The sequence below is a fragment of the Alligator sinensis genome, unplaced genomic scaffold (genome assembly GCF_000455745.1).
Source record: "Alligator sinensis unplaced genomic scaffold, ASM45574v1 scaffold825_1, whole genome shotgun sequence".
NCBI classification, from domain to species: domain Eukaryota; kingdom Metazoa; phylum Chordata; order Crocodylia; family Alligatoridae; genus Alligator; species Alligator sinensis.
Genome location: NW_005843420.1, coordinates 119994 through 128183, shown reverse-complemented (window position 1 = coordinate 128183; position 8190 = coordinate 119994). Strand labels below are relative to the sequence as shown.

Here is an 8190-nt window from a genome sequence, read left to right as displayed (position 1 = left end):
CTGGAAGCAAATCTCTTGCCCTCACCTGGCTGCACTACACCAGACCCCTCAAATCACAGCACTGACATCCGTCCAGATCCTACTGGTTCCAGAGGCATTAGACATATGCAGCAATGCTGAAGCCCATAATCCTCCTTGTTTAGTTGCTGCATCAGTAACTTCATTAATCCTCCTCCACCTAGTCCTATATTTAACCCAACAGACCTGCATGCACGTAATCAGTTAGGGTTTAGGTGTGGTGAAATGCTATCAGCCTTGTGCACAAAGGAGATGGTCACTGTCAAGGCTCAAGTCCTCATTTTGACTCCTTGCCTCTAGGATGTTTCAGTAGTTTACAGTTAGATCAACACTACTGGGCCAGGTAGCCATCCCTTCTCCTCAATACTGATGCAGTGCCTTTGGTGTAGCCTGTGTGTGTATGTGGTGCGGAGGGGCAAGCGGTATGTTTAACAGCCATACGCCAACATTGTATAGGCAGTGCGGAGATGCTACCTCTTGCATACAGCAGTTGGGTAAACAGCCACACTGTAACACTGTATAGCAATCACTCACCTTGTACTGAAATTTGGGGGGGCTGTCAGCCAATTGACAGCTGTGGAGCAACAGTTTAGGACCCATTAAAAAGAGTAAAGAGAGACTGTTTTTGTCCCTAAAACTGCTAGGCTCAGGTCAACACTTGGAGAGAAGAGCACCTCTCTATCGAGTCGGCACCCCCCCTTCCCCCCCCTTTCCCACCATACTGAGAAAGAGGGGTCAGCACCAATTCAGAGGAAACCATGTTACTTCTTGAACCACGCTCTCAGATTTTCCTCCAAAAACACCCCTCTCCCACTGGAAAATTTAGGCAGCAGAGTAGGAAGAACTCTCTCACTAAGGAGGTGGGCAAACATTGGAACAAGCTAGTTAGAGAGGTGGTAATGGACACCTGTCTGGGATGGTTTAGACAGAGAAGATCCCATCTTGAGCTGAAGGCTGGACCTGAATCCTTAGTACCCTTCCAGGCCTATTTTGCTATTTGCTATGGTGCTTTCCCTGCAGTGACCCAAGCCCAATCCTGCTTAGCTCGAGCCTTGGGCTGAGGTGCCACAGGAAGATTCTTGAGTTTTGTCTGAAAAGGAGAGCTTGAAAACAGCTTAGAATAATGGCTGCAAGGCCTGCCTGCCAAAGCAGGGAAGTCATGGGGTGAGGACCCAGGGCCAGCTGAGATCCCTTGGTGCTCAGAGGGATGCAGGCATGACATCCATCTGGTCTGATCAGCAGGCCCCCTGAGAGATTAGCTTCTTAAGTCAACGGACCAGTTGGATTCGTTCAAGCACGTGTCTAGGATCCTAGGGGAAGAGGCGAGAAGGGCATGGCCAAGACTCACTGACATTCAGACTGGGTGTTATGGAATCCCAACAGAGGAAAAGGTAACGGGGGCTTGCTGGGGAAGTGCTGGAGAGGTCTGAGGACGGGCCGTGTTGGCTGAGCACAAAGAGAGAGGGAAGTCAACCAAGGCCAGAAAGAGGAACCGAGAAAAAATAAAAGAGGAACCGAAACTGTGGAACTGCTTTGGGGTTCCATTGACCAACCGATCTGAATATCTCTAGCACTGGTACCGGATAAGGCACAGGACGAAAGTAGCAGGATTGAGGGGCCCTCGGGTGGGATAAAAGGAGGCAAAGGATACCAACCTAAACAGGCCCCACACCACTCCAATTACATTTTTCCTGCAGCCTGTTCAGATGAGCAAGCTTTTTATAATGCAGCATCTGAGCTCAAGGAAGCAACTCCAGTTTCTCTTCGGAGTAGAAAGACACATTCTTCCTGCCTCGCACAGAGAAAGCTGCACCTGCCGACTCTGCTGAGAAACCCCTCCTTCTGCCCTCTGCCCCTTCCTTCCAACTATCTTCCTCAAACCCCGAGAGGGCTTAAGCTCCTTCCCTGGACATACAAGTATAGACAGTCTTGGAGCAACAGGTGGCTGGAGGAAGCAGGAAAGACAAGCAAGCAGAATTGCAGGACGGCCAGAGAAAATTGTGGCTTCTGACACTACAAGCAACAGGATAGATCTGCTAGGTTTTGAGATGGACACATTTTTCTTCCCAATGTCAGAATGCAGATATGGGAGAGCAGGGAGACTACGTGGGGCTGCGGGGCTAGAAGTCCAATCCAGCAAAGTGGAGGTGGGGGGAGAAGAGGAGAAACAGGCATCCAAAGCAGTAGTATTCAAAACTGAATGCCCCAGGGCTACTGGGCACTTGAGTGTTTGTGGGGTGAAAGTGCCCCCCCTAGTATCCAAATGAGGGAGGATGCTGACCCCACTGGCTGTTGCACAGTGATCCTTAACTAGAATAAAGGTGGGGTACATTACATGTTAGATCAGCGGTTTTCAATCTGTGGTCATGGACCCCTGGGGGTCTGCAGACTCTGTCTAAGGGGTCTGTGTAAGATGACTATGATCAAAAGTACATGAATACCCACACTTACTATTCAAAGGGGTCTGCACCTCCATTCAATGTTTTTTAGGGGTCTGCAAGTGAAGAAAATGGTGGAAAACCACTGTGTTAGACAACAGTCAGAAACACAGTATGTGCCGTGGCTGGGTTTAGGAGGATGGAAGCTTCTGCCCCCATAAGGGCAATTCGCAGCTACAGCCTACCCTGGCCCAGGTGCGGGGGCAAAGAAAGGGAAATTAAAGAGGGCAGCCCCTTACAGGTAAGGTGTGGGGAAAAGAGTACTAGTGTTATGCGGTGCTGGACCCTGGCTCTGTAGGTCCCACTCAGCCACAAGCCCAGCTAATTGTGTTTGCGTATCTGAGGCTCATTTACTAACGGGCTAAAAGTCACATTGGGAATTTGGCAACAAGCTGAAAAATTCAGACAACAGCCCCTAGCTCCAGGATTGTTTTAGGAGTGGAGCCAAGGACAGGGAGAGTGCTGCATTGTGGGTAGGCTGCCTAACTTCTGGGTCACTCCAACTTGGATTTCACAACCTGCAAACACAGTGAGCCACCTCTCAGCCAAGGCCCCATCAGCCTCATTGAATGTAACCCTTTTAACTCTTTCCGTGACTACCAGAGAAATCTTGCCATCCATCTGTGCAGAAAAGAGTCCTCTTCCTCTCTCAGATACCAGGTACCATCTCCTCTCCTTCTCTGACACCAGGTACTATTGCCTCCACCTGGGATTCACCAACAACTGCAGCTCCCCAGCACTCAGATGAAGATTCAAAGCAGAGAGGCAGCTCAGCATTAACATTCAAGGGGATCTTTCGGTCTAGTGGAGCTGACCTCTGGTAGGTGGATGGGAAAGGTAACAGGAGAGTAGTTCAGACAGCTCCAGCCATTCAACAGAACAAAAGCAAGGCCTGATACAGCAGTAAAAAAGGCACTGAAGAAGTTGGATGTTTCGGATTTATCATCCCGGATAAAAGTTTGATCACTACCCAACCTGCCTCAGATAACCTAGGTCCCCCTTGCACTTCAAGGGGTGACAGTTTTCAAGGTTATGGCCAAATAAGTTTGATCAGAGCCACCAAGTTGGTTAAAGAGGTGGGTGAAATGTGGATGGAGAGGAGTCGCATCCAAGCTGGTTTCAATCCTCTCCTTCCAATAGCATCCCCAGAGGCCTCATGAGCGAAACACCGAGGAAGCAGCAAATGGGTCATTTTGGCAAGGATTAACATTCAGCCTACAGCTGGTGGGATGCATCTGGCAGGGGGAAGGAGGTGTGCTGAAAATGGTGGCGTGGAGATGTGTTGCGCCACCCATCTCTTCCACAGTGGCTGCATCTACAAAAGTGATGGACTGTGCAGTATCATCGCCGCACAGTTATTTTTAGGTGCTACTGTGTGGTAGCTCACTATGACTGCACTATAGTGTCTCCTGTAGACGTGCCCAGTATTCCCCTTTGGTGCAGAGCCTGCTGTGTCTGCTTTTACCCTTGCTGCAGAGGGGTTGAGAATCGGTGATGAGCATAACCACAGGCAGCTGACCACACTGGCAAGATTGCTGATCCTGGAGTTAGCCTAAAGGATTGACTCATTTATCTGCCAAAATGCCTCTGCTGAGCAACCAGGCAGCAGCGTGACACCATATCAGCTTGGGGAAGGAAGTGAAGAGATATAATGACAGTGTGCGGGAGAGCTGGATTTAAAGGAAGCAGAAATACGTGTGTCAGAAAGAAAGCAGGGACACAGACGTCAGAATCAAGAACTTCCCAAATGTGATATGGGTCAGGATGCCACAGTTCACACTGACTCAGGGGGTCTTTAGTAATCCCCCAAGCTAAGGGTCTTGGAATTAAATCCCAGTTGAAGCATGGGGGTTTGTGTGGAGCCGAGTCAGACAGGCCAGCGACAGGAAGGCCTGCTGGATTTCCTCTGGATTCTCAGTTCCTCTCTAGATTTCTCCACTGCTCAGCAAAAACCACTGCAGGAGTTGCCACAGCTGGAAAAAGTAAAGCCAAAAAGAGGCAGGCAATCCTGCTGTTCCCCTCACCATCTGACTTGCCTCCCCTACTGCCAGAAGTCCTCCCAGCTCTCCATCCCCACACAAGCTAGCACACTCTGTGGTCATGCACCCTTCTCCCTGATACCAGCTTCTAGCCCCAGACCCAACCTTTGGTGGATCAAAGCAGGGATGCACCGAGATTATGCAGCCAGATGGGAGAAGTAGCAACCAAAGGGTCACACACATCAAGGAGATGGAGCTAGAAAGAAGAACTCCTTCTAAGAAACAGCCAAGTCTTTGTGGCCCCACTGTCAGGAGAAAGGGTTGTTCCTTTACTGCCTCTCAGCATTCAGAGAGTTAACACAGTTGCGCCTCCTCTGTGGTGGGCTCCAAACACTCCTGTCCCAGAGATCTGTGCTGCACAGGGATGGGAAGGGTTTGCTCAAATAAAAACCACGTGTATTAACTGGCTGTGGTTCAAAGAGTTAAAAAAAAAAAAAAAAAAAAAGGAGAGAGAGAGCAAGCATGTGCAAGCAAGAATTCCCTTTACGGTTTATTCAAATTAAGTACAGATCCGGGAAGGGTGTGGGTGGTTGAGGCACGACTCGGGCTCAGCGCTGCACAGGGGCTGGGCTTTCTTGCAGTACTCACAATGAGAGGGATCAAGTCTGGGGCCCTGTGCACTGAGAGCACAGCTGTGCTGACCCCACCCCTGCCCCTGCAGCTTGATGAGATCAGCTCTTTGCATCAGGGAATGTCTTTTCAGAGAATCATAGAAAAATGAGGGTTGGAAGGGACCTCTGGCAGGCACATCTAGTCCAACCCCCAGTACAAAACAGGACCAGCCCCAACTACATCATCCCAAACAAGGCTTTGTCTACCTGGATCTTAAAAACCTCTAAGGATGGAGTCTACCAGCTCTCTGGGTAACCTGTTCCAGTGTTTTACTATCCTCCTAGTGAGAAAGTTCTTCCTAATACCTAACCTAAACTTCCCTTGCTGCACCTTGAGCCCATTGCTCCTTGTTCTGTCATCTGTCACCATGGAGAACAGTCCAGCTCCATCCTCGTCCGGCCCCCCCCTTCAGGGAGTTGAAAGCTACTATTAAATCCCCTCTCAGTCTTCTCTTTTCCAGACTAAATAAGCCCCCCCTCAAAAGTCATGTCTCTCAGCCCCCAACTATTTTCATTGCCCTCTGTTGAACTCTCGTCAATTTGTCCACATCCTTTCTGTAGTGGGGGACCCAAAACTGGGCACAGTACTCCAGATGTGGCCTCACCAGTGCTAAATAAGGGAAGCGATTCTTCCCCTCTAATCTGCTGGCAACACGCCTACCAGTGAGACCCATACCGTTAGCCTTCTTGGCAACAAGGGCACACTGCCAGCTTACATTCAACTTACTGTCCACTATAACCCCCAGGTCCTTTTCTGCAGAGCTGCTACCCAGCCAGTCAGCCCCCAGCCTGTACTGGTACATAGGACTGTCCTGTCCTAAGTGCAGGACTTTGTACTTGTCCTTATCAGACCTCATGAGATTGTGTGCTTATAGAGCACCTGGCACCACAGGACCTCAAGTCTAGGTCAGGGGCTTCTAGATGCTCTTGATAAATACACCGAACAACATTTGGGTCCCTCTGCCTCTCCCCCTACCCTGGCGCACCACTGTTAAGCATGCTACAAGCTCTCACCTCTTCTGTGTGCGTCAAATCCTGGAAATGAAGCAATGTAGGTGTACAGGACTCATGCCAACAAACAAGTCCAAGTCAAAGAACCTGAGAGTGGTGCTGGGCACATGCTCAAGGTCACTTTGAGGCAGCTTTGCTGCCTCGTTTTAAGGAGAGGGGACGTGTAGAGAGCGAGTTAAGCATGCTTTGTAGCAGTGCTCCCCAGCAGTTTGGAGGCAGTATAGACGCCATATACAATTCAACCAAGAGAGTCTGTGAAAGAGCAGGGAATTAAACCCCCATCTGCTACGTCAGTCTTTTTAATTGTAAGATTATTTTAGTGAAACTATTCAGTTCCCCCATGAAACTATTCCCTGAAAGTCTGCCCAAGCTGCTCAGGTCTCCCAGTTCTTCACAGGCAGTCTCCCAACCTCTTCATTAGCATACAGTAGGCTGGTGGACTTCCCCTTTGGGGCAGAGCAACCCCATGCTGGGAGGGAAAAAGTTTGTTGGACTGGTTTGTAATTTGTCTGAGACAGCAAGAAAGAAGAATGGAGCCCCCAGGCTACGTTATAAACCAGGTTACACCCACCAAGAAGGCAGTTAAGGTAAGTCAAAGCCCTGAGCAAGATGGCAAAAAGCCAGAAGAACTATAAAGAACCTCAAACCTTGCTGGAATTTGCATTGACACCTTTATCTACAAGTTTAGATGGCAAGTAATGCTGGTGAAAAAAATCCTCTTGAGAGAATAAGAACAGAGGGGACTTGTGATCATTTATCATAGGCCTGATAATCAGTCATCTAGGGAGTTGCATTCCTCATACACTCACCTTTGCAGTTTAGACACAGCTGTGTCCAGCCAAAGCACCACCACCACCACATACGCCACGGCAGCACCGGGCACAGAAGAGAGGGTGGCACTGAAGAGACCCCGAGGCAGCGTTGGGCCTGAAGGATGGGCAGCGTACGAGCCCAGCCAGACTTCAACAGCACCCGGACTAGCCACGTAGTGAGGCAGACCCACGTATCGACTATACTGTCATTTGAATCTTAATCTGCAGCTGCTTTTCACAGCCTTGACTAGCTTTCCAGAGCCCTAAGCTTTTCCTCCGGTGCCAAATCTTCCCGGGATAGGAAAAGCACCAGCCAGAGAGGTAGGAGGGAAAACACTCCATACTGTGACCCTAATACTTCTCAGGAAGAAGCAATGATTGTTTCTCCCCCATCTATTTACATGGGAAGTGCCAAAGGGTTAGAGACTGCAGTGTGAGGCTGGTAAACAGGGCCCTGATCTCAGCTAGGGCAAGGACTTCTCTCTGTGGGTCTGTGCAGCACCCGACACAACGGAGCCGTTTAACAGTCCAAACTGAGAACACCACCACTGTACGAACGACAGTACAACCTAATCGCAGGCACAGGGACGTTATCACAATTGCACAGGAACAGACGTGACCTTGCACACACACAGGCACATTTTTTAAGCAACCAAAGGCTACAAGTCCTTCAGACCTCCCAGTCTGCCCCTGACGTTCTTGGCTCTCCTCACCTGTACAGGGAAAAAGTTAGGTGTACTTAGAAAGTTTCCTCCATACCAAAGTTGCTGTCCTCTCTCCATCATGACAACATGTTGGGACAGGGGCACTGCGTTCCCCTACGTGGGTCCCGTTTTGTCGGGTATCAAGGCAGGCGGTCGTCTGGATTCCAGATAAGCCGAGTGGGTCTCCCTCTCTCAATCTCTCTCTGTCCTCAGCTGAATGTCAAGCCCGGCTTCCAACTTCAGTTTGAGAGACAGTCTCTTTCTGTGCCCGTGATACAAGTCTGGTCGGAGGACCCCGCTGTCAGACACTTGGGCTCTGTCCCGGTTCTCCCACCTCCCTTCCTTGCCTCTCTTGGTGCCAGTCACTGTTCAACAAGGCGAATGACCCAAGTCCAGCATTATAAACTCTTCTCTCTCCAATGGCTCTAATCGCTTGAGTCTCTCTCCCTGGTATCCGATTTCCAGCCGCAGGGGAAGGCGGGAGGGAGGGGGGAATAGCAGGAGTTCTCCAGAGCTCAGCTCTAGGCAAGTCAGGAGGGCAGGGTGGAGGGGACGGG

At 50.0% G+C, this 8190-nt stretch overlaps 1 protein-coding gene across 5 annotated transcripts in view; it reads right to left on the bottom strand.

Moving 5' to 3' along the window:
• The window catches only part of MGAT1 (mannosyl (alpha-1,3-)-glycoprotein beta-1,2-N-acetylglucosaminyltransferase), a 26926-nt gene that overhangs the window by 4889 nt on the left and 13847 nt on the right, over positions 1-8190 (bottom strand). The window contains exon 1 of one of the 5 annotated variants that reach the window (XM_025195171.1): positions 7643-8184. The exons of 3 other annotated variants lie outside the window; for them this stretch is intronic. The gene's annotated coding sequence lies outside the window, so the exon portion shown is untranslated. Of the gene's footprint in view, positions 1-7642; positions 8185-8190 lie in introns of those variants that run through there. One more of the 5 variants, XM_006038644.3, reaches the window with a different exon arrangement.